This window comes from Phascolarctos cinereus, unplaced genomic scaffold (assembly GCF_003287225.1).
Source record: "Phascolarctos cinereus isolate Bilbo 61053 unplaced genomic scaffold, phaCin_HiC Scaffold_8;HRSCAF=390, whole genome shotgun sequence".
Classification (NCBI taxonomy): domain Eukaryota; kingdom Metazoa; phylum Chordata; class Mammalia; order Diprotodontia; family Phascolarctidae; genus Phascolarctos; species Phascolarctos cinereus.
In genome coordinates, this window is record NW_027556291.1 from 68,379,098 (window position 1) to 68,405,027 (window position 25,930).

The 25,930-nt window shown below is 43.4% G+C and overlaps 1 pseudogene; it reads right to left on the reverse strand.

Annotated features, from left to right (window-relative positions):
- The window catches only part of LOC110203158 (proline-rich protein PRCC-like), a 69,269-nt pseudogene that overhangs the window by 38,233 nt on the left and 5,106 nt on the right, over positions 1-25,930 (reverse strand).

A 25,930-nucleotide genomic window follows, 5' to 3' on the forward strand; every position in this document is an offset into this window, starting at 1 on the left:
TGGCACAAAGCTGGGTACCAGGGCTCAGGTTGCCCTTCTCTAAAGCCCACAGTCATAACTGAAGACTCCTAGAACCCCTAGTTCTTTGGGGAACCTGCCCTCCAGCTTCTGCAGAGAGCCTTCCCAGGGACTCCTGTTCTATGAATCTTGGCTCTCAGAGGAGGAAGAGGTGGAGGCTGAGGTAGAAGCTAGGATCTTTCCCTTACTGGATGTGTGACCTTGGCTGTGTAACCCTGCCCTCCTCTCGACTTCAGTTATGTTTTCTCTAAATTAGGAGGTTGGACCAGAAGAGCTCTGGGGTCTCTTTTAGCCCTAAACCATATCCACACCTATAAGTGCATTTAGACTCTACCCCCACATCCATATCCCCTCCCCAAATGTTAGCTAACTGCCCCACACTCTCCAGCTGAGCAGACCCTGCTAGTCTCATCCTTTCCCTTGGGGCAGCCCTCATCAGTAAGTTCTGCCTTTATTCTCACCCTAAAGATTGGAATAAATCCCATGGTTCTTCCTGAACCAGAGGAGCCCCCGCCTTGATACCCCCCTTTCTCACAAGTACTGTCAGACCTCAGAGCTCAGGTGGGTGGAAGGAAGAGGTCTCATAGAGACCTGGTGGTGACTATTTCCCTACTAAGGGCATGAGTCCTGGGGCCTGGGGATTGTGTTACCTGACCCCTTGTCTCCCATGCACAGGAGTCTGAGCCTCAGTGGGTCTTTGGGTGGGTCCCCTGGCCTCTATCCCTTCTCAGGTATCCACTCCTAGCCCTAGGGGTCTTCAGGGAGCCACCAGCCAATGGGAGGTCAGTTTGGGCAAGGTGGACCTCCCCCACCCCTTCCCCTCTCTTCTGCGGTGCCCACAGTCATTTACGTCAGTGTCTGCCTTGGTCTGGCAGGAGTCTTCCTGCAGCCAATCCCGTTGCTCCCTCCACTGGCCCCCATCATGCATCCCATTCCTCTGTTTCCACGGAGACAGCATCGTTTCCCCTCGCACGCTATTGGTCTAATTTTCTCCTCCCCCTCACACCCTCTGCAGTACTTTTCCCTCTTTCCCGCCCCCACACTCCAGCTCATTTTGTTTTCCCAAAGACCTTCTCTTGCTCATTTTCCCCTCCTTCACACCTTCTCCAACTCATTTTCTGTTCTTCCAAAGTTCTTTTCTGACTCATTTTCCCCACCCCCACTGCGGCTACAAGTGTCTTGAACTCCCAGCGGAGTGTCTTGACTGTTATCATTTGGGGAGCAGGGGAAGGGAGGGGGAGCACCCCAGGGACCAGGACTGATGCCCAGTGAACCTCTGTTGCCTGCCCAGACAGCCCTCTGTCTCCCTATTCAAAACCCCTGGGCTTTGTATATTCTTATCCAGAAGGGCTCAAAACTTTATTCTGTGGATTTATGTAAGGGAATATCTTCCATTCCCTCTCTCTATTCATATTTATGAGGACTGAATGGTGCTCTGTATATCATATATATACATGGATACGAATGGATATGGGTGGATATATATACACACATGCCTTTTATGTTCCTATATAGAACAAAAACATATATATATATATATGTATATATATATATAATTTGTCTTTATTCCCTATGTTCATCTATGAATACTCATATATATGACCACAGAGTCAATCTCCTAAAATATACATACTTCATATTCATGTATGTGAATATATAGAGAATATATGAGAATTCATACATAAGAAGTCAAAGGATAGATTCACAAATATATACATATGTATGTACTCAGGTTCTTTCCCTTCATTCCTATGTACATGTTCTCATTTATACTTTCTGTAATTCATTAATATGACTCATACATTCTACCTCCTCATAAACATTAGTAACCACTCTCTCTTTTCCTACCTGTATGAGTACTCACTCATTCACTCTATTATCTGTATGAGTACCCTGTTCTCTCTTTTCCTGTATATGTTTGTGTGTGTATGCTGACATTCTGCGGCTATGATCCCTGATAAGAGCTCTCCCATAATCTCCCTAAATACCTGAAAGTATTCTACTGCTTCTCTTCCTGTGAGAGAATTTAGGAAGCCTCCTGTGTCTGAACACAGTGAGTTTATCAGTGCTGATATATAGGAATATCGGTGGAGAATAAGGGTACCCTTAGGTACAGGGACATGGACTGAATGAGTACTCATAAATGAAGTCCTCAGAGGAATGGAGGAAGACTCAAAAACTGCTCATATAGGGGACCTTCTAGAGAGAAGAGAAGAATAATCACACATGGGTCAAAAGAGACTAGGTTGTATATTTATATACACTGATATATATTGCTCATATATATGTTTCTATAGAGAAAATGGGGGAGCCCATATATAGATATTGTTTAATATATAAGAAGGATATATGAATAATGAAATATGAGCAGCAGGGATGTATGATGTACTATTCATATGTAAAGAGAACTTTTCAGGATTAAGTTGTATGGATACACTAAGAGAAGAGATAAGTCCTCATACATATCAAAATACAAATGGAAGATAGGAATTGTCATCTATGAAGACACATGTTCAGATCTTTTCCCGTGAGATTTGCCTTAGTACTTAAGGTTCTCAGCCTGGGGGGCTAAAAGAAACCTGAGAGCTCATCTAGTCTAGGGGTTAGAGATGTTATTTTGGTGGCCTCTTTTGGCAGCTGCTCAGGCCCCAGAGCCTCAGGTGACCATTGGGTACATTTCTCATCCCCCAGGAGTCCCTTGCTCCTGGGATTGCCACTCCCAGCCCAGAGGTGTGCACAGAGAGCCAAAAGCCAAGAAGACCTAAATCTGGGCAAGGTGGACCCCCCAGTGAGCGCTGATGACAAGTAACATGGATGTCCTCTTTAGTGAGTCAGGAGGTCCTCACAAGGCAATGCTGCCCACCTTCTACTAATTCTACTTTAGTATGTATGTATTCACGTATACCAAGATAGAGAGAATATATGAATATGCAGAGAATACATGACAACTCATTCCTATGAATATCAAGAATATACTCATATGAGTACTCATATTTTCTCCATACATTCAAATACAAAAATATTCATATTTCTCTACATACAGTGTATGACCAGAAAGGTAGAAATTAAAACAGAGAAGTAAGTGTTCATGGACAAAATGTGATAAATTTTACATCATATAATGCTATCTGTTCTTTTCTTAGGGTAACTAAGTTACCCAGCAGACAGAGTGCTGGGCCTGGAGTCAGGAAGGTTCATCTTACTGAGTTCTAATCTAGCCTAAGACACTTGCTAGCTGTGAGACCCTGGTCAAGTCACTTGCCTCTCAGTTTCCTCAACTGTAAAATGAGCTGGAGAAGGAAATGGCCAAGCACTCCACTCTCTTGGCCAGAAACCTTTGAATGGGGTAAGAAAGAGTCAGACAGGATTGAAAGACAAAGAAAAACTAAGTATTTTCTTCTACCTTTGTTATTGTTGTTCTTTATGTACAGTCATGTCTGATTCTTCATGACCTCATAGGGGGTATCTTTGGCCAAGATACTGGAGTGGTTTGCCATTTCCCTCTCCAGCTCTTTTGACATATGAAGAAACTGAGACAAAAATGTTAAGTGACTTGCCCAGGGTCACACAGCCAGTAAGTTTCTGCAAATAGATTTGAACTCAACTCTTCCTGATTGCTGGCACACTATCTATTATGCCACCTAGGTGCTCTCTGTGTTTCTCTACATATGTACAAATATTTATGTATAAATACATGCGTACGTAGATTTTTAAAGTGCTATAGATAATCATCTTGTCTATAGAGCATGTAGATGTAGCTACATGGTGTCTCTATAAGATTGTCAGCAGTCCTGGGCGATAAGGCATGTATTTGATTACCCTTTGAGGAAAGGAGGCCTCATGCCATCTCTGTCCTCCACAGCCACAAATAGCAGAAACAGGTGTTCTTGGATCACCTAGCAGGGGTGGGGAATCTGCAGCCTCCAGACCACATGTGGCCCTCTAGGTCCTCAAGTGTGCCCCTTCAACTGAATCCAAACTTCACAGAACAAAAGTGTGGATTCAATCAAAGAGCCACACTTCAGGGACTAGAGGACCACAGGTGACCTCCAGGCCTCAGGTTGCCCACCCCTGAGTCCTATTGGATGGATTTGAGGTCTGGAAATTATTTTCACCTGATTGTTTTACCTTCAATATTTGTGTCAAACTTTATGCTTCCATAGCCTTCTGAACACGGTTACCCCATCCCCTCTGAAGATATGTGGGCTTCAGTATTGAGTTTGTATCTACTTTCCAAGGGTTTTTATCATGGGATGTTTCTTTTTTTCTTGTACCAAGCCACTAAGCCTGGTGACTAAGTGTTTATAGCTCTCCCGGTGATGTTGTTCTCCCATATTTCTGTCCTCATTTTGACCAACCATTGGATTTTGCTCCTGCTTCTGGCAACATTCAGCCTCTCCTGGGCTATCACCTCCAAGTACCCGGAAAATCTTCATTCAGTGTTCTGGGTGAAGCAGCTAGGGGTCATCGCTCTTACTTCACAAATGGACAAAACATTCAGGGAAGACTTGGTTTTTACTAATGCTCATCCCGCTCACTGTGTATGCCAGGCTGGCCCACAGCTGAGTACGGATAGGCTCAGTTTGCCCATCCCTTAACCCTACAGTCATAACTGAAGACTCCCAGAGCCCTCAGCTCTACAGGGAACATGGCCAGGGTCACACAGCTACCTTTTGTCTAAGGCCAGATTTGAACTCAGGAAAAGGAGCCTTCCTGACTCCAGGCCCAGCACTCTGTCCACTGTGCAATTTAGCTACCCTAAGAAATGAACAGACAACATTGTAGTAATGGGGTGCTTGTACTGGGACCCCACTTCTAAGATCATATTTCTCCCTAACCTCTGAAACACGATCCTTGACAGTTTCCCTCCAGCCCAAAGACCCTATCTCTGGCAGTGATGAGTGGGCCCAGTGAGGCAAACTGTGTCTCCCTGTTACAAGAACAAACTGACCTCTGTAGAATTTCCCTTGTATGACCAGGACTATCTTGTACCAGGAGAACCATCCAGCACTGATGCCCACAGTTACCCTGTACAATCCAGAGGTCAAGCTGTAGATGCCAGCTCCTCCAACTATCTTGGTACAGACATAACATATCAAAAACACGGCCCTTAGGAAACCCCCTGCCCTCAGTTTCCAGTAGTGAATGATGTAGGTTATCACCTAATTAACATTCTTGCCACTGTTTTTCCTATTTAAGCATTAGCATCATTCCTGTTAGGTTGCAGGTTCCTTAAAAAGCTCTGCCCAGTGCATTGCCTAACAATAAATCTTTGCTACCTTGAATCAAAGAATGCTCGAGGCTGTGAATTCATTGCAGAAAACCCCATCCTATGATGTAGTCTTTTAGGGGTCTAAACCTCTCAGATCTCAATAATATCACTTGAAACTTACCATATTTTGGCCATGAACACTTACTCCTCTGTTTTATTTCTACCTTTGTGGTGATAGAATGTATATAGAGAAATGTGAGTATTTATGTATGTGAATATGTAGAGAGAATATGAGTACTTACATATGGTCATATCCAAGATATTCATAAGAATGAGTTGTCATATATTCTCTGAATATTTATGCATTCTCTCTCTATATATGAATATGTACATATTAATGTAGAAGTAGTGGGGGGTGGGGCAGGGCTGCCATATGGGGACCTCCTGACTCTCTAAAGTGGACATCCATGTCATTTGCCATCAGCTCTCACTGGGGGGTCCACCTTGCCCAGATTCGGGTGCTGGGAGTTGATATCTGAGGGGGAAGAGAGGTCAGTGGACCTTCACAAAGCCCACCTGAGGTTCTTTCTCCAGTGCATCGGAAATAAGGTGTCAGAAAGCATAAGCCCGAGACTCCAGGACTCCTGCCCATAGTAGGGCAACAGTCCCCAAATGGTCCCTTTCTGGACCTTTTCTTTCCGGAACTTCTTTTTTTACTTCCCTGGGGTTTTGAGATGTGACAATCCATTTGAGGGGGCCAAGGGAAGGGGGAGAGGGGAGGAAATGGGGGGGATGGGATGCTTTGGTTCAGGAGTCAGGTCCACGAAGAACCATTGTATTCATTCCAATCTTTGAGTTAGAATAAGGGCAGAACTTGTGATGGGAAGCTGCCGCAAGGGAAAGCAGTCCACTAGCAGGGTCTGCTCAGCTGGGGAGTGAGGGGCAGTTGGCTAACATTAGGGGAGGACTATGGATGTGGGGGTAGAGACTGAATGCACTTATAGGAGTGGATGGGTTTAGGGCTAAAAGAGACCCCAGCGCTCATTTGGTTTAACGTCCTAATTTAGAGAAAACATAACTGAGGTGAAAAGGATTGCAGGGACATTGCCATGGTCACACTGCCAGTAATAGGCAGATCCAGGACTTGTACCAAGCCTCCACCTCTTCCTCCTCTGCCAGCGAAGCTTCATGGACTGAGGGTCTCTGGGATGGCACACCCCAGAAGGTGAAGGGCAGCTTCCCCATATAACTAAGGGTTCTGCGAGTCTTCAGTTATGACTGTGAGGATTAGGGAAGGGCAAATGGAGCCCCCCAAAACCCAGCTTTGGGCCAGTTTGGGATGCACAGTGAGCAGGGTGAGCCTTAAGTAAAATCCATAACTTCCCTGAATGTTTTGTCCATTTGTGAAGTAAGAGGGATGACCCCTAGGTGCTTCACCCAGAACCCTCCTTGAACATTTTCCTGGGGCTTGGAGGTGATAGCCCAGGAGAGGCTAAAGAGGCCAGAAGCAGGAGAGAAATCCAGTCGTTGGTCAAAATGAGGACAGAATTATGGAAGAGCAACTTCACCAAGAGTACCATAAACACTTCATCACCAGGCTGGGTGGCTGGACTGAACTGTTAATCACTTCATTTATTTAGGGAAATATCAAAGTTAAAGCCAGTCTAAGGACAGTACAAGAGACAAAGATGTGTTCCATAATAAAGACCATTCCACATTATTACTAATAATTGTAAAGAGGTTTTATATTGTATATTCTATCTGTCTTTCTCCTTCCCTCCCACTTTCCCTTCTGCCCTCTTTCTTCCTGTCCTTCCTTCTCTCTCTCTCTCTCTCTCTCTCTCTCTCTCTCTCTCTCTCTCTCTCTCTCTCACACACACACACACACACACACACACACACATACTTCATACGGTCATTTCATATAGCACTGTCTTTTCTATTTAGGGTTTTTTCTCTTTGCTGAGGCAATTGGGGCTGTGACATGCCCAGGGTCACACAGCTAGTAAGTGTCAAGTGTCTGAGACTAGATTTGAACTCAGGTCTTCCTGATTCCAGGGCGAATGCTCTATCCACTGCACCACCTACCTACTGTTTTACTGGTTTTGCTTATTTTACTCTGTATTCATATACGGAAGTCTTCCCAAGTTTCTCTGAAATCTTCACATTTGTCATTTCTTACAGCCCAGTAGCATACTATTATAGGCTGGTACCATTAGGCAGCTGCGTAGCACAGTGGATAGAGCACTGAGCTTGAAGTCAGAAAGCCCAGAGTTCAAATCCAGTCTCACACTTTGGCCAGCTCTGTGAGATCCTAGGAAAGTCCTTTAACTTCTGCCTGCTTCAGTTTCCTCAACTGTAAAATCAGGAGAGGAACATGTCCTTCCCAGGTTTGCTGTGAGGATCATATAAGATCATATTTTCTTAACTGCAATATGGGGATTAGAATACCACCACACAGTGCCTTTGTGTGAAGCACGTCAGATCATATGTGTAGAGCACTTAACTAATGCCTGGTTTGTAGACAGTCATTATGCATACCTACTATGTGCTGGCCAGAGGTGAAACTTGATACATGCCTTTTTCCCTCACTCTCAACAATTCATTCATTTCTGAAATCAATAGGGCTCTACTTTATTCCAGGTGCTTTGTGACCACATACTGTGGGGGTGAATATTTTGATATATACCCGAAAACTATAAACTCTAAAAGGTTTAAGAACTTAAAGCTGCACTAAGACTTTCGGGACACATGGTATATGGAAATATTTTTGGTTTCTTTGCAGTATAAAGTCAGCAATGTATAAGCTATAAGGGCACTCCCATTTCAAGTGAGTTTTTAGGCTTAATACCAAATTGTTTTCCTACATGAATGGGCTTCAGTAAACATTGATTATGGTCCTATCATTAGCGGGAACTCCATCCTGGGCAGCAGGACACACACAAAGTGGTGAAAAGACACTTCTTGCTCTCTCAGCTTTGATGGTCTGGAGAATAAGCTGAATACCACTCAAAGACCCAATGGTACACATTAAGTACATTACAGTGGTGTAAACTCAAGAGCTGTGTGACATGAACTGAACTGGGTTGTTTTACTTTGGGGTTTTTTGCCTTTTTAAAATCTCTATTTTATAGAGTGACCCATTGGATAAGGGAGGTGGGAGGAATATATTCAGACTGAATTCAACAATGACATAATGAGGATGGAATAGAAGTCAGGATACACACAGAAAGACACAGGCTCCTATACTTATACACCCCCATACTTGTGCATCCCCAGTACAATCATTTCATTAAAAAATTTAATCAATATCAACTAGTGATCAGGGTGAGATGAAAGGGGGTCTGAAGAGGGTCTTCAGAAACATCTGATTGACTTGAGAAGTGGAGAGGTTGGGAAGACAAAGGCAAAACAGGCTGAGAAGCTTAAGTCTTAAGGAAAGTCTTGTGGAAAAGGATCATGGAATATTTCGACATAGTCAGTCATAGATAAGAATTCCTATCTGTCCAAGCAGACATTCAGTATTCATCCAGGCATCTGAAGAGAGATTCTGTCATGGACCATAAAGTAACAATGAATAAAAAGTGTGAAAAAGTGTGTCTACCTCTATAGGACTCACCTGTCACCCAAAGAAGCCTCTCCAGACTGAACCCTTACAGAAAGTGTCTCCTCTTTCTTTTTTAAAATTAAATTAACCAAAGGTTTATATATTTTATTGGTTTTTTTTTTCATAAAAGCAGCTCTTAGTTTTATTCATTAGTTCAATAGTTTTCTTAATTTCAGTTTTATTAATCTGTCTTTTGGTTTTCAGTTTTTCTAATTTTGTATTTAATTGAGGATTTTTAATTTGTTCTTTTTCTAGTTTTTTTTAGTTGCATGCCCAATTCATTGATCTCCTTTTTCTCTATTTTATTCACATAAGCATTTAGAGATAGAAAACTTCCCCTAAGAACTGCTTTTGCTGCATCCCTTAAGTTTTGGTATGTTGTCTCATTATGGTCATTCTCTTGAATGAAGTTATTGATTATTTCTATGATTTGTCATTTGACCTGTTCATTCGCAAGAATTAGATTATTTAGTTTCTAATTAATTTTTAGTCTATCATTCCATGGCCCTTTATTACATACAATTTTAATTGCATCAGATTTGAAAAGATGTAGCCTCCATGAAACACACTCCAATATTACCTAATCCAAGGTGTTAGCAATGATTGTACCAGAGGTGGGATGGAAGTTGGAACAGAAACACACACACACATACACATACACACACACTCCTACAGTTAATATACACTCACACTCATGCATCTCCAGTACAATCATTTCATAAACAATTTTAATAGATATTGATTAGTAATCTTGGTGAGGAGATAAAAGGGGGTCTCCAGAGGGTCTTCACAAACATCTGGTTGACTTGGGAAGTGGAGAGTTCTGACAGATAAAGACAAAACAGGCTGAGAACCTTAACTTCTAAGGGAAATCTCATGGACAAAGATGGTGGAACATCTGGACATATCTCCTCATAGGTAAGCATTCCTGTCTTCCATATATATTATGACATGTATCAGTACTCTTCTCTTACTGTATCTATACATCTGCATATAGATATGTTTTCTTTTTATATAAATACTTTTTCGTACTCCCTTGCTATACATATTTTAGTCCTCATATATACTTTTTATATTAATCAATATATGAGGTTTCCCCTATATTTTCTCTATGGTCACACACATATGAACAATTATCTATTCAATGCATATTAATATAGTATCTGTTCATTTTGAGTCATATATATATGATTATTCATATATTTGCTATATATATGAGAACTCAGTCTTTATACATTCCTATCTGAGAACTTCATTTATGAGAACTCATTACTTCCATATTCCTATATGTACACCCTCATTCTCTGTATATTCTTATATATGAATACTGATATATTCTCTGTGTGCATAGACAGGAGTCTTCATAAATTCTGTTACAGGGAGAGAAGTAGTAGAATACTCTCAGGTGTATAGAAGTAATATAGGAGAATTACACACATACATATGAAAAGGGATAAAATGGGTTCTCATAGATGAATAGAGAATGATTGTGTAAGTTTTCATATAGTATTCCATGAGAATGATTGCTAATGTTCATAAAGACAGAATTTGTAAGTCGTATAAATTAATTTATAGAAAGTATCAATGAGTACATGTACATAAGAATGAAGAGAAAGAACCTGTGTATATACATACATGTATTGATAATCATTTAAGATTAATTGAGAGGGGGAAGCTAGGTGGCACAGTGGATAGAGCACCGGCCCTGAAATTAGGAGGACCTGAGTTCAAATCTGGCCTCAGACCAAAAACACTTGACACTTACTAGCTGTGTGACCCTGGGCAAGTCACTTAACCCCAATTGCCTAAAAATTAATAATAATAATAATAAGATCAATTTAGCCCCAATAAGGGCCAAAAACCTGAATTAATCTTTTCTCTCTGAGTAAACTAAAAATATCCCTTCCTGTGTCAGCAACTACAGGACCAGATGGAACTGACCAGCATTCTTCCTGTTTGTGATCACTAAGGACAGGATACCTGGGACCAGACACTCTCTTGAATAGTGGGACTTTTCTTATCTTTGTATCCTATGGACATATCCTATGGACACAGATATTCTGGATGTATAATTTCAATTGACACTTTGACAACCTATTCATCTAAGAAATTTCCTTTCCCATGTTATATGTTAAAAAACAAATGGAGGCTGTATTTTTTTTTTTTGAGTAACACAGACATCCTGAGTCAGGGTTTAAATGTCCTCCAAAAATTGCTTGAGTACAGAGTTAAAGCTGTGATTCCATGTACATGCGCTAGTTAAGGGAATAATGAATAAAACAATATGAATTTACTTATCACGTAGCTTGTTGTCTCTTTAACCAACTTTCAGGTCACCAGTAAATATCCTCTGTCTTCATATGTCTTACTCAACATACATTCTCTCCATATTCATTTATACAAATATGAATCATTGACACTTTACAGGAGAGAGACTCTGTAGTCATGTATATTAGTACTCATAGATAAATATGGAGAATATATGTATATATATATATATATAATGAGATATATAGGTTCTTTTCTTTATATAAGATTATTTAATCATATATATATAAAATCTAATATGTACCTTTATATGGAGAATCATTCAGTAATCATAAGGAAGAATAGACAAAGAAGGGAGGATAACTCCCTTACATGAATATACAGAGGAAATGTCTGAGCCCTCAAGGATAATAATACAGAGAGCCCAGTGGTTTTGAAGAGGGGGACAGAGGGCCATGTGGACAGACAGCAGGGGGTCTCTGGGCATCATTTCTGGCCCCTGGGGTCCTCCCACTCCATGCCTCGGTCCCGAAAGGCCACAGCCAGGACATCCCGCTGGCAGCTAGAGACACTTGGAGCTCCCCCTTGGTGGGGGAGAGGAAATGAGTCTGAGGTGTTTGGAAGAAGAGAAAATGAGCTAGAGAAGGTGTGGGGGCCAGAAGGAGAAAAAGAGCTGGAGGGGGCTTGAGGGAGAGCAGACAATGAGAGGAAAGATGCTGTCTCCATGGAGACTGATGAGTGGGATGACTGATGGGGCGAGGAGAGGGAGGGATGGGATTGGCTGGAGGAGATCTCCTGCCGCACCAAGGTCACCGGCCAACTGCACTGGGGGGGGAGGGCGGGGGGGCACCTTGCTTAGCACAGCTTGTCTAGTGGCTCTCTGAGGACCCCTAGGGCTGGCAATGGGTATCTGAGAGGGGAGAGAGTCCAGGGGACCTGCCCAACCTCCCTGAAGCTCTGTCTCTGGAGCATGGGAGACAAGGGCCCAGACCCCAGGACTGCTATGCTGTCCATGGTAGGAAAATGGTCACCAGCAGGCCCTCTTCTTTCCATCCCCCGCACTCTGAGGTCGGACAGGTCCTGGGATGTGGGGACGTGCATGTATGTTCTAGACTGAGGTCCAGGAAGAAATTATGGGATTTATTCCAATCTTTAGGGTTAGAATAAGGGCAGAACTTGTGATGGTGGCTGCCCTAAGGGAAAGCATGAGAATAGCAGGGTTCTCTCAGCTGCGGAGGGAGGGGCAGTTGGGAAACACTGGGAGAGGGGTGTAGATGTGGGGGTAGAGTCTGAATGCACTTATAGGTGTGGATAGGGTTTAGGACTCAAAGACACCCCACATCTCATCTGGTCCAGCCTCCTAATTTAGAGAAAACATAACTGAAGTCAAAAGGAGGACAACGAGATGGCCAAGGTCACACAACCAGTAATGGGCCAGACCCAGAACTTGAGCCTAGGCTCTACATCTTCCTCCTCTGAGAGCCAAGCTTCATGGTCTGAGGGCCCCTGGGAAGGCTCTCCCCACAAAATGGAAGGCAGGTTCTCCATAGAAATAGGGGTTCTGGGAATCTTCAGTTATGACTGTGGGAATAAGAGAAGGGCAACCTGAGCCCATTTGTACCCAGCTTTGGGCCAGGCTGGGATGCACAGTGAGCAGGGTGAGCCTTAGCAAAATCCATACTTTCCCTGATTGTTTTGTCCATTTGTGAAAAAAGAGGGGAGACCCCTACCTACTTCACCCAAAACCCTCCTTGAACATATTCCTGGGGCTTGGAGGTAGAAAGCCCAGGAGAAGCTGAAGAGGCCAGAGGGAGGAGACAAATCCACTTTTTGGTCAAAATGAGACCAAAAACATGGCAGAACAACTTCACCATCAGAGCTACAAATATTTGATGCCCAGGCTGAGTGGCTGGACTGGAGCTTTAATCACTTAATTTATTTAAGGAAATACTGAAGTTAATGCCAATCTAAGTAAAGTACAAGAGAGAAAGATGATAAAATGATGATAAACATGATAAAACCCTTCCACCCTGACCCATTCCACATTATTACTAATGACTGGAGACATAGTGTATTGTATTTGTGTTCTCTCTGTCTTTCTCCTTCCCTCCCTCTTTCACTTCCTCCCTCATTCTCTCTCTCTCTCTTTCTCTCTCTCTCTCTCTCTCTCTCTCTCTCTCTCTCTCTCTCTCTCTCTCATACACACACACACACACACACACACACACACACGCACACAAACACTCCTTATACTATCATTCCTTATAACATTTTCTTTTCCATATAGGTTTTTGTAGCCCAGCTGACACTTTTTTTTTTACTGGTTTTGCTTATTTTACTCTGTATTCATATCCTTAAGTCTTTCCAAATTTCTCTAAAACCTTCATATTTATCATTTCTTATATCCCAGTAATATTGTATTATTCTCTGGTACCATTAGGCAGCTAGGTGGCACAGTGATAGAGCACTGAGCCTGAAGTCAGGATAAACCCAGGTTCAAATCCAGTCTCACACACTAAACAGCTCTGGGAGGTCCTAGGCAAATCACTTAACCTATGCCTGTCTCAGTTCCCTCAACAGTAAAATCAGGAGGACAAAAGAACCTATTGCCTGGTTTTCCTGTGAAGACCAGATGAGATCATGTTTGTAAAGTCCTTTACAAACTCAAAACACTTTGGAAATGGTAGGTATTACCTACTATTACATTCACCACAAACATTCTCAAACTTTCTTGGAAAGTAGCTACAAAATCAACATCAAAGCCCACAAATCTTCAGAGGGCCTGGGGCAACCTTGTTAGGAAGGCTATAGAAGCATAAAGTTTGACACAAATATTGAGGGTAAAACAACCAGGTGAAAATAATTTCCAGACCTAAACTCTATCCACTAGGACTCAGGGGTGGGCAACCTGAGGCCTGGAGGTCACCTGTGGCCCTCTAGGTCCTCAAGTGTGGCCCTTTGATTGAATCCAAATTTTTGTTCTGTGAAGTTTAGATTCACATGAAGGGCCACACTTGAGGACTTGGAGGGCCACATGTGGTCTGGAGGCTGCAGGTTCCCCACCCCTGCTAGGTAATCCAAGAATACCTGTGTCTGCTATTTGTGGCTGTGCAGGACAGAGATGGCATGGGCCCTCATTTCCTCAAAGGGTAATCAAATACATCCCCTATCTCCCAGTGCTGCTGGCAATTTTATAGAGACACCATGCAGCTACATCTATATACTCTATAGACAAGTTGATTATTTATAGTACTCTATATATCTACAAACATGTATATTTACATACAAATATTTGCACATGTGTAGATAAACATACAGAGCACCTAGGTGACATAATAGAAAGATTGCCAGCAAGCAGATAGACTTCAGTTCAAATTTTGTCTCAGAAACTTACCAGCCGTATGAACTTGGTCAAGTCATTTAACATTTTTGCCTCAGTTTCCTAATATGTCAAATGAGCTGGAGAGGGAAATGGCAAATCAGTCCATTATCTTGGCCAAGAAAACCCCCAACAGGGTCATGAAGAGTCAGACATGACTAATTTAATACAACAAAAGCAAAGGTATAAGAAAACAGTTTTTTGTTGTTGTTTCAATCCTGCTTGACTCTCTGTGATCCTGTTTAAAGTTTTTTGGCCAAGACAGTGGAGCAGTTTGCCATTTCCTTCTCCAGCTCATTTTACAGATGATGAAACTGAGGGTTAAGTGACTCGTCCAGGGTCATACAGCTAGTAAGTGTCTAAGATTAGATTTGAAGTCAGGAAGGGGAGCCTTCCTGACCCCAGGCCCAGAACTCTGTTCACTGTGTGATCTAGCTACCTTAGGAAAAGAACAGACATTATTATATGACTCTAAAACTTAACAAGTTTTGGTTGTGAAAACTTACTCCTCTGTCTCAATTTATACCTTTGTGGCCACAGACTGTGTGTAGAGAACTATGTGAGTATTTAGGTATTTGAATGTATAGAGAGAATGGGAGTACTTACATGTGAATTTATTCACCATATTCGTAGGAATGCATTCTCATATATTCTTTGCATATTCATATATTCTATCTTTATATATATGTATATATGTGTGTGTGTGTGTGTGTGTATATGTGTGTGTGTATATAAACATACATGTTAATGTAGAATTGGTGGAAGGCAAGATAAGGTTGCGACATGGGGGCCTCCTGACTCACTAAAGGGGGCATCCATGTTACTTGCCATCGGCTCTCACTGGGGGGTCCACCTTGCCCAGATTCAGTTCTGCTTGACTTTTGGCTCCCTGTCCACACCTCTGGGCTGGGAGTGAGGATTTGAGGAGCAAGAGAATCCTGGGGGATGAGAAATGTATCTATCACCTCCAAGCCCCAGGAAAATGTTCCAGGAGGGTTCTGGGTGAAGCAGCTAGGGGTCATCCCTCTTACTTCACAAGTGGACAAAACATTCAGGGAAGTCATGAATTTTACTAAGGCTCACCTTGCTCACTGTGTATGCCAGGCTGGCCCACAGCTGGGTACGGATAGGTTCAGTTGCCCCTTCCCTTAAACCCACAGTCATAACTGAAGACTTGCAGAACCCTTAGCTCTATGGGGAATATGGCCAGGGTCACACAGCTAGCATGTGTCTAAGGCCAGATTTGAACTCAGGAAAAGAAGCCTTCCTGACTCCAGGCCCAGCACTCTGTCCCCTGTGTAATCTAGCTACCCTAAGAAATGAACAGACAACATTATACCCATGGGGTGCTTTGGATGATTGTACTGGGACCCCATTTCTAAGGTCATATTTCTCCCTGTCGTCAGAAACACTATTTCTGATTGTTTGCCTCCAGCCCAAAGACCCTGTCTCTGGCAGTGACTCATGAGGGGGCCCAGTGAGGCAAACTGTGTCTCCCTATTACAAGAACAAGCTGACCTCTGTAGAATTTCCCTTGTATGACCAGGACTATCTTGTACCAGGAGAACCATCCAGCACTGATGCCCACAGTTACCCTGTACAATACAGAGGTCAAGCTGTAGATGCCAGCTCCTCCAACTATCTTGGTACAGACATAACAGACCCAAACCATGGCCCTTAGGAAACCCCCTGCCCTCAGTTTCCAGTAATGAATGATGTAGTTGTAAGTTATCACCTAATTAACATTCTTGGCATATAATCCACTGCTTTTCCTATTTCAGCATTAGCATCATTCCTGTTAGGTTGCAGGTTCCTCAAGAAGCTCTGCCTGCTGCATAGCCTAACAATAAATCTTTGCTACCTTGAATCAAAGAATGGTCGAGGCTGTGAATTCATTCCAGAAAACCCCATCCTATAATCTGGTCCTTTAGGGGTCTAAACGTCGCAGACCTCAATAATATCACTTAAAACTTGCCACGTTTTGGCCATGAATCCTTACTCCTCTGTTTTAATTTCTACCTTTGTGGACATACACTGTATATAGAGAAATATGTGAGTATTTATGTATGTCAATGTGTAGAGAGAATATGAGTACTCACATATTATATTCATGATATTTATAAGAATGATATGTTATATTCTCTGAATATTTATATATTCTCATTCTCTCTCTCTCTATATATATATGAATATATCCATGTTAATGTAGAATTAGTGGAGGGCGGGGCAGGGTTGCCATATGGGGACCTCCTGACTCACTAAACTGGACATCCATGTTACTTGCCATCAGCTCTCACTGAGGGGTCCACCTTGCCCAGATTCGGGGGCTGGGAGTTGATATGTGAGAGGGAAGAAGGGTCAGTGGACCCTCCCAAAGCCAACCTGAGGTGCTTTGTCCATTGCATGGAAAATAAGGTGTCAGAAAGCATAAGCCCAAGACTCCAGGACTCCTGCCCATAATAAGGAAACAGTCCCCAAATGGTCCCTTTCTGGATCTTTTCTTTTGGAACCTTCTCTTTCCACTTACCTGGGGTTTTGAGATGTGACAGTCCCTTTGAGGGGGAAGGGGGGCTGTGGTTTAGAAGGCAGGTCCAGGAAGAACCATTGTATTCCTTCCAATCTTTGGGTTAGAATAAGGGCAGAACTTGTGATGGGGAGCTGCCCCAAGGGAAAGCATTCCACTAGCAGGGTATGCTCAGCTGGGGAGTGAGGGGCAGTTGGTTGACTTTGGGGAAGGGTTATGGATGTCGAGGTAGAGTTTGAATGCACATATAGGAGTGGATGGTTGTAGGTCTAAAAGAGACCCCAGAGCTCACCTAGTTTAACCTCCTGATTTAGAGAAAACATAACTGAGGTGAAGAGGATTGCAGGGACATGGCCAAGGTCACAGTGCCAGTAATAGGCAGATCCAGGACTTGTGCCCAGCCTCCACCTCTTCCTCCTCTGCCAGCGAAGCTTCATGGACTGAGGGTCCCTGGGATGACACACCCCAGAAGGTCAAGGGCAGCTTCTCCAAATAGCTAAGGGTTCTGGGAGTCTTCAGTTATGACTGTGGAGTTAAGGGAAGGCCAAACGGAGACCCCCAAACCCAGCTTTGGGCCAGCCTGGGATACACAGTGAGCAGGGTGAGCCTTAGTAAAATCCATAACTTCCCTGAATGTTTTGTCCATTTGCGAAGTAAGAGGGATGACCCCTAGCTGCTTCACCCAGAACCCTCCTGGAACATTTTCCTGGGGCTTGGAGGTGATAGTCCAGGAAAGGTGAACAGGCCAGAAGCAGGAGGCAAATCCAGTCGTTGGTCAAAATGAGGCCAGAAACATGGGAGAGCCGCTTCACCAGGAGAGCTATGAACACTTCATTACCAGGTTGAGTGGCAGGACTGGACTGTTAATCACTTAATTTAGTCGAATATCTAAGTTAATGCCAGTGTAAGGAAAGTACAAGAGAGAAAGATGTATCGCATGATAAAGAGCATTCCACCCTGACCCTTTCCACATTATTACTAATAATTGGAAAGAGGTTGTATGTTGTATATTCTCTCTATCTCTCTTTCTTCTTCCCTCCCTCTTTCCCTTCCTCCCTCCTTCTTCCTGCCCCTCCTCTCTCTCTCTCTGTCTCTCTGTCTCTCTGTCTCTCTCTCTCTCTCTCTCATACACACACACCTTATACAATCGTTTCATATAGCACTGTCTTTTCCATTTAGGGTTTTTTTCTCTTTGGTGAGGCAAATGGGGCTGTGACATGCCCAGGGTCACACAGCTAGTAAGTGTCAAGTGTCTGAGACTAGATTTGAACTCAGGTCTTCCTGACTCCAGGGCAAGTGCTCTATATGCTGAGACCCTACTTACCCCCTCCATTTAGGTTTTAGCAGTCATTCTGCATGCTGTTTTACTGGTTTTTCTTATTTTACACTGTATTCATATATGGAAGTCTTCCCAAGTTTCTCTGAATTCTTTATATTTGACATTTCTTATAGCACACATACATTCTATTATAGTCTGGTACCATTAGGCAGCTAGGTAGCACAGAGGATAGAACAATGAGCCTGAAGTCAGAAAGGCCAGAGTTCAAATCCAGTCTCACAAATTGACCACCTCTGTAAGATCCCAGGCAAATCATGTAACTTCTGCCTGCCTCAGTTTCCTCAACTGTAAAGTCAGGAGGAGAAGAGCACCTACCTCCCAAGTTTGTTGTGAGGATCAGAGGAGGTCATCTTTGTAAAGTGCTTTGCAAACATCAAAAGACTTTAGGAATGGTAGCTATTAGCTATCATTACATTCACCACAAACATTCTCAAACTTTCTTGGAAAGTAGCTACAAAATCAATACTGAAGCCCACATATCTTCAGAGAGGATGGAGTAACCTTGTTCAGAAGGCTAGGGAAGCATAAGGTTTGACACAAAGATTGAGGGTAAAACAATCAGGTGAAAATAATGTCCAGACCTAAACTCCATCCACTAGGACTCAGGGGTGGGCACCCTGAGGCCTGGAGGCCACCTGTGCTCCTCTAGTCCCTGAAGTGTGGCCCTTTTAGTGAATCCAAACTTTTGTTCTCTGAAGTTTAGATTCATTTGAAAGGCCACACTTGAGGACCTAGAGGGCCACATGTAGTGTGGCAGCTGCAGATTCCCCACCCCTGCTAGGTAATCCAAGAACACCTGATTCTATTATTTGTGGATGGGGAAGACAGAGATGGCATGGGGCCTTCTTTTGTCAAAGGATAATCAAATACATCCCCTATCTCCTAGGGCCGCTGGTAGTCTTATAGAGACACCATGTAGCTACATCTATATGCTCTATAGACAACATGATTATCTATAGCACTTTAAAAATCTACGTACGCATGTATTTATACATAAATATTTGTACATATGTAGAGAAACACAGAGAGCACCTAGGTGGCATAATAGATAGTGTGCCAGCAATCAGGAAGAGTTGAGTTCAAATCTATTTGCAGAAACTTACTGGCTGTGTGACCCTGGGCAAGTCACTTAACATTTTTGTCTCAGTTTCTTCATATGTCAAAAGAGCTAGAGAGGGAAATGGCAAATCACTCCAGTATCTTGGCCAAAGATACCCCCTATGAGGTCATGAAGAATCAGACATGACTGTACATAAAGAACAACAATAACAAAGGTAGAAGAAAATACTTAGTTTTTCTTTGTCTTTCAATCCTGTCTGACTCTTTCTTACCCCATTCAAAGGTTTTTGGCCAAGAGAGTGGAGTGCTTGGCCATTTCCTTCTCCAGCTCATTTTACAGTTGAGGAAACTGAGGGGCAAGTGACTTGACCAGGGTCTCACAACTAGCAAGGGTCTTAGGCTAGATTTGAACTCAGTAAGATGAGCCCTGCTGACTCCAGGCCCAGCACTCTGTCTGCTGGGTAACTTAGCTACCCTAAGAAAAGAACAGACAGCATTATATGATGTAAAATTTATCACATTTTGTCCATGAACACTTACTTCTCTGTTTTAATTTCTACCTTTCTGGTCATACACTGTATGTAGAGAAATATAAATATTTATGTATTTGAATGTATGGAGAAAATATGAGTACTCATATGAGTATATTCTTGATATTCATAGGAATGAGTTGTCATGTATTCTCTGCATATTCATATATTCTCTCTATCTTGGTATACGTGAATACATACATACTAAAGTAGAATTAGTAGAAGGTGGGCAGCGTTGCCTTGTGAGGACCTCCTGACTCACTAAAGAGGACATCCATGTTACTTGCCCTCAGCTCTCACTGGGGGGTCCACCTTGCCCAGATTTAGGTCTTCTTGGCTTTTGGCTCTCTGTGCACACCTCTGGGCTGGGAATGGCAATCTGAGGAGCAAGAGACTCCTGGGAGATGAGAAATGGACCCAAAGGTCACCTGAGGCTCAGGGGCCTGAGCAGCTGCCAACAGAGGCAACCAAAGTAATATCCCAGACCTCTGGACTAGATGAGTTCTGAGGTTTCTTTTAGCCCCCCATTCTATCCAAACCTACAAGGACATTCAGACCCAACCCCCACATGCCTTCCCCACCCAACCACCCTCTCTAGTAATGCTTTTCTTCGGGGTAGCCCCCAACCAAGAAGTTCTTCTGTTCCTCCAGCAAAAGAAGACTGGAAGTAGCCTCATCCTCCACAGATCAGGTCACCCTCAGAGCCCATGGAGGTGGAAGGCAAAGGTTCAGTAGTGTCCAGTTGAGGATTATTTCTCTCCCTTTTGTGGAGGGTCAGGGAGTCTGGGCTATCATCAATGTGGAGTTGAGTGAAAGGCAAACCAAGGTCCCTCAGCATTGAGCCAGTCTGGGATAGACTTTCAACAGACCGAACCTTAAAAAAAACCCATGTCTTCCCTGAGTGGGTTTCTTCCATTTGTGAAATAAGGAGGTGACCCACAGCTGCTTCACCCAGAGTCCTACCAGAACATTTTCATGGCAGTTGGAGGTTTCAGCTTGGAAATGTCCCTGTTTCCTACCCTCAGAGAACTTCTGGTCCAGTGAGGGAAAAGAAGTTCTTTGGGCATGCCCAATGTGTTAGTGGTAGCAAAGCCTTGGTGAAAGGCAGCAAGCCCTGGAGAGGTAGGGATCAAGAACTGCTTCATGAGATGGATGGCAGTGGGGCTTTCAATGATAGGAAAGAAAGTATGGGTTATCAGTAATGATTAAGAGGGGTTGGGATGGAAGTTAGGACGCCCATACACAGACACAGACAAACAGACACACTCACACGCGGTAACACACATGCTCCTACATTTATGGATGGGCACACTCCTGCACCTCCAGTACAATCATTTCATAAAATGTTGTAATCAAGATCAAATAGTAAAGATGGTGAGGAAATGAAAGGGGGTCTCCAGAGGGCCTTCAGAAACATGTGATTGACTTGAGAAGTGGAGAGGTTGGTAGACAAAGGAAAAACAGCCTGAGAAGGTTAATTACTAAGGCAAATCTCATGGGAAAAGATCTGGACATGTCTCTTCATAGGTGAGGATTCCTATCTTCCATTTGTATTTTGATATGTATGAGGGCTTATCCCTTTTCTCACTGTATCCACACAACTTAATACTGAAAAGTTCTCTTTACATATGAATACTACATCATACATCCCTGCTGCTCATATTTCATTATTCACATATCCTTCTTATATATTAAACAATATCTATATATGGGATCCCCCATTTTCTGTAGAGAAAGATATATATGATCAATTGTCTATTCAGTGTGTATAAATATACAATCTAGTCTCCTTTGACTAATGTGTGATTATTCTTGTCTTCTCTCTAGAAGGTCCCCTATATGAACACTTATTGAGTCTTCCTCCATTCCTATGAGGACTTCATTTATGAGTACTCCTTCAGTGTATATGCCTGTACCTAAGGGTACCCTTATTCTCCATCGATATTCCTATATATGAGTACTGATAAATTCATTGTGTTCAGACACAGGAGGCTTCCTAAATTCTCTCACAGGAAAAGAAGCAGTAGAATATTTTCAGGTATTTAGGGAGGATATGAGAGAACTCTTATCAGCGAACATAGCCAAAGAATGTCAGCATACACACACAAACATATACATGAAAAGAGAGAATATGGGTACTCATATCAATGAATAGAGTGAATGTGTGAGTACTCAAACAGGTAGGAAAAGAGAGAGTGGTTACTAATGTTTATGAGGAGATAGAATGAATGAGTCATATTAGTGAATTTACAGAAAGCATAAATGAGAACATGTACATAGGAATGAAGGAAAAGAACCTGAGTATATACATATGTATATATTTGTGAATCTATTCTGTCTTCTTATGTATGAGTTGACATATATTGTCTATATATTCATATATATAAATATGAAGTATGTATATTTTAGGAGAGAGACTATAGTCATATATATGAGTATTCATAGATGAACACAGGGAAGAAAGATAAATGAAATATATACATGTTTTTGTTCTATATAAGAACATAAAAGTCAAGTGTGTATATGCATCCACCCATATCCAAGCGTATCCAGTCCAAGGCATCAGTCCTAGTCCCTGGGGAGCTCCCTCTCCCTTCCCCTGCTCCCCAAATGCTAACACTCAGGACACTCTGCTGGGAGCTTGAGAAACTTGTAGCTACAGTGAGGGGAGGTGAAAATGAGTCAGAAAAAAGTTTGGAGGAACAGACAATGAGCTGGAGAAGGTGTGGGGGCAGGAAAGAAGGAAAGGTACTGCAGAAGGCCTGAGGAGCAGGAGAAAATTAGACCAATAGCATGCGAGGGGAAACGATGCTGTCTCCATGGTAACAGACCAATGGAATGCAGGATGGGGGCCAGTGGAGGGAGCAACATGATTGGCTGGAGGAGGACTCCTGCCTGACCTAAGTACACACTGACGTCAATGGCCATGGGCATGAGGCAGAGAGGCGAGTGGGAGGTGGTCCACTTTGGCCAGACTAAGCTGCCATTGGCTGATGGCTCTCTGAGGACCCCTAGAGCTAGAAGTGGATACCTGAGAGGGGATAGAGGCCAGGGGAACCACCCAAAGACCCCCTGAGGCTCAGACTCCTGTTCATGGGAAACAAGGGGTCAGGAAACACAGGCCCCTGACCCCAGGACTCCTGCCCTTAGTAGCAAAATGGTCACAACCATGTCTCTATGGGACCTTTTCCTTCCACCCACCTGAGCTCTCAGGTCTGACAGTCCTTGTGAGAAGAAGCGGTTGTGAGTGGTGGCGGGGAGGGGCTCCTCTGGTTCAGGAAGAAGCATTGGATTTATTACAATCTTTAGGGTGAGAATAAAGGTAGAACTTACTGATGGGGGCTGTCCCAAGGGAAAGGATGAGACTAGCAGGGTCTGCTCAGCTGGGGAGTATGGGGCAGTTGGCTATCATTGGAGGAGGGTATGGTTGTGTGGGTAGAGTCTGAATGCACTTATAGGTGAGGATAGGGTTTAGGGCTAAAAGAGACCCCAGAGTTCATCTGGTCCAACCTCACAATTTGGAGAAAGCATAACTGAGGTTAACAAGAGGGCAGGGTTACACAGCCAAGGTCACAAGGGCAGTAAGGGAAAGATCCCAGCTTCCAGCTCAGCCTCAACCTCTTCCTCCTGTGAGAGCCAAGATTCATAGACCAAGAGTCCCTGGGAAGGCTCTCTGCAGAAGCTGGAGGGCAGGTTCCCCAAAGAACTAGGGGTTGTGGGAGTCTTCAGTTATGACTGTGGGCTTTAGGGAAGGGTAACCCAAGCCCTTGTACCCAGCTTTGGGCCAGCCTGGGATACACAGTGAGCTGTCTGAGCCTTAGTAAAATCCATGCCTTCCCTCATTGTTTTCTCCATTTGTGATGTAAGGGAGATGATCCCCAGCTGCTTCACCCAGTACTCTCCTTGAACATTTTCCTGGGGCTTGCAGGTGATAGCCCAGAGAGAGGCTGAAGAGTCCAGTAGCTAGAGCCAAATCCAATGGTTGGTCAAAATGAGGCCTGAAATATGGGAGAGTAACTTTACCAGGAGTGCTATAAACACTTCATCACCAGGCAGAGTGACTGGACTGCACTGTTAATTACTTAATTTCTTTAAACTAATACTGAAGTTAATGCCAATCTAAGGAAAGTACAAGAGAGAAAGATATGTCCCATGATAAAAACCCTTCCACCCTGACCCATTTCACATTTTTATTAATGATTGAAAAGAAGTTGTGCATTGAGGAAAGGACACACCTTCTCTCTATTTGTCTTTCTGTTTCCCTCCCTCTTTCTTTCTTTCTCTCCTTCCCTCTTCTTGTCTCATCTTCTCTCCTTCTCCCTCTTTCTGTCTCTGTCTCTGTCTCTCTCTGTCTCTCTGTGCCTCTCTCTCACACACAGATACACACACACACACGCACACACACACCCCTTGTATACAATCATTTCATATAGCATTTTTCCTTTCCATTTAGGTTTTTCAGTCAAGCTGTATAATGTTTTACTGGTTTTACTCTGTATTCATATCCGTAAGTCTTCCCAAATTTCTCTGAAATCTTCATATTTGTCATTTCTTACAGCCCAGTAGCATGTTATTATAGTCTGGTACCATTAGGCAGCTGGGTAGCACAGTGGATAGAGCACTGAGCCTGAAGGTAGAAAGCCCAGAGTTCAAATCCAGTATCACACATTGACCAGCTCTGTGAGATCCTAGGCAACTCACTTAACTTCTGCCTGCCTCAGTGTCCTTAAATTCAAAATGGGGATTAGAATACTACCACACAGTGCCTTTGTGTGAAGCATGTGGATCATATGTGTAGAGCACTTAACTAGTTCCTGGGCTGTAGTAGTCAATGGTAGACAGTCATTATGCATACCTACTATGTGCCGGGCCAGAGGTGAAACGTGGTACATGCTTTTTCCCTCACTCTCAACAATTCATTCATTTCTGAAATCAATAAAGCTCTACTTTATTTACTTTGTGACCACATAGTGTGGGGGTGAATATTTTGATATATACCCCAAAACTTTAAACTCTCAAAGTTTAAGAATGTAAAGCTGCATTAAGACTTTTGGGACACGTGGTATAAGAACCTGTTTTTGGTCTCTTTGCAGTATAAAGTCAGCAACGTATAAGCTATAAGGGCACTCCCATTTTAAGTGAGTTTTTAGGCTTAATACCAAATTATTTTCCTGAATGAATGGGCTTCCATCAACATGGATTATGAACCTATCCTTAGCAGGAACTCCATCCCGGGCAGTAGGACACATATAAAGTGGTGAAAAGACACTCTTTGGTCTCTCAGCATTGATAGTCTGCAGGTCTCCTGCCACACCAAGGTGGGCGCTGACTTCACCGGCCAAAGGCGCTCAGCAGAGGTGTGGGGGGGTCCACCTTGTTTAGACTCAGTCTGCTTGGCTGGTGGCTCCCTGAGGACCCCCAGGGCTGGGAATGGGTATCTGAGAGGAGAGAGTCCAGGGGACCCGCCCAACCTCCATGAAGCTCTGTCTCTGGAGCATGGAAAACAAGGGTCCAGACACCAGAAGTGCTACCCATGGTAGGAAAATGATCCCAGCAGGCCTCCTTCCTTCCATCCCCTGCATTCTGAGGTCGGACGGGCCCTGGAATATGGGGGCATGCACGTGTATTCTAGACTCTGGTCCAGGAAGAGCTATGGGATTTATTCCAATCTTTAGGGTTAGAATAAGGGCAGAACTTGTGATGGGGGGGGTTGCCCTAAGGGAAAGCATGAGAACAGCAGGGTTTTCTCAGCTGTGGAGGGAGGGGCAGTTGGCTAACACTGGGGGAGAGGTGTGGATATGAGGACAGAATCTGAATGCACTTACAGGTGTGGATAGGGATTAGGGCTCAAAGAGACCCCACAGCTCATCTGGTCCAAGCTCCTAATTTAGAGAAAACATAACTGAGGTGTAAAGGAGAACAAGGACATGGCCAAGGTCACATGGCCAGTAATGGGCCAGACCCAGAACTTGAGCCCAGGCTCTACATCTTCCT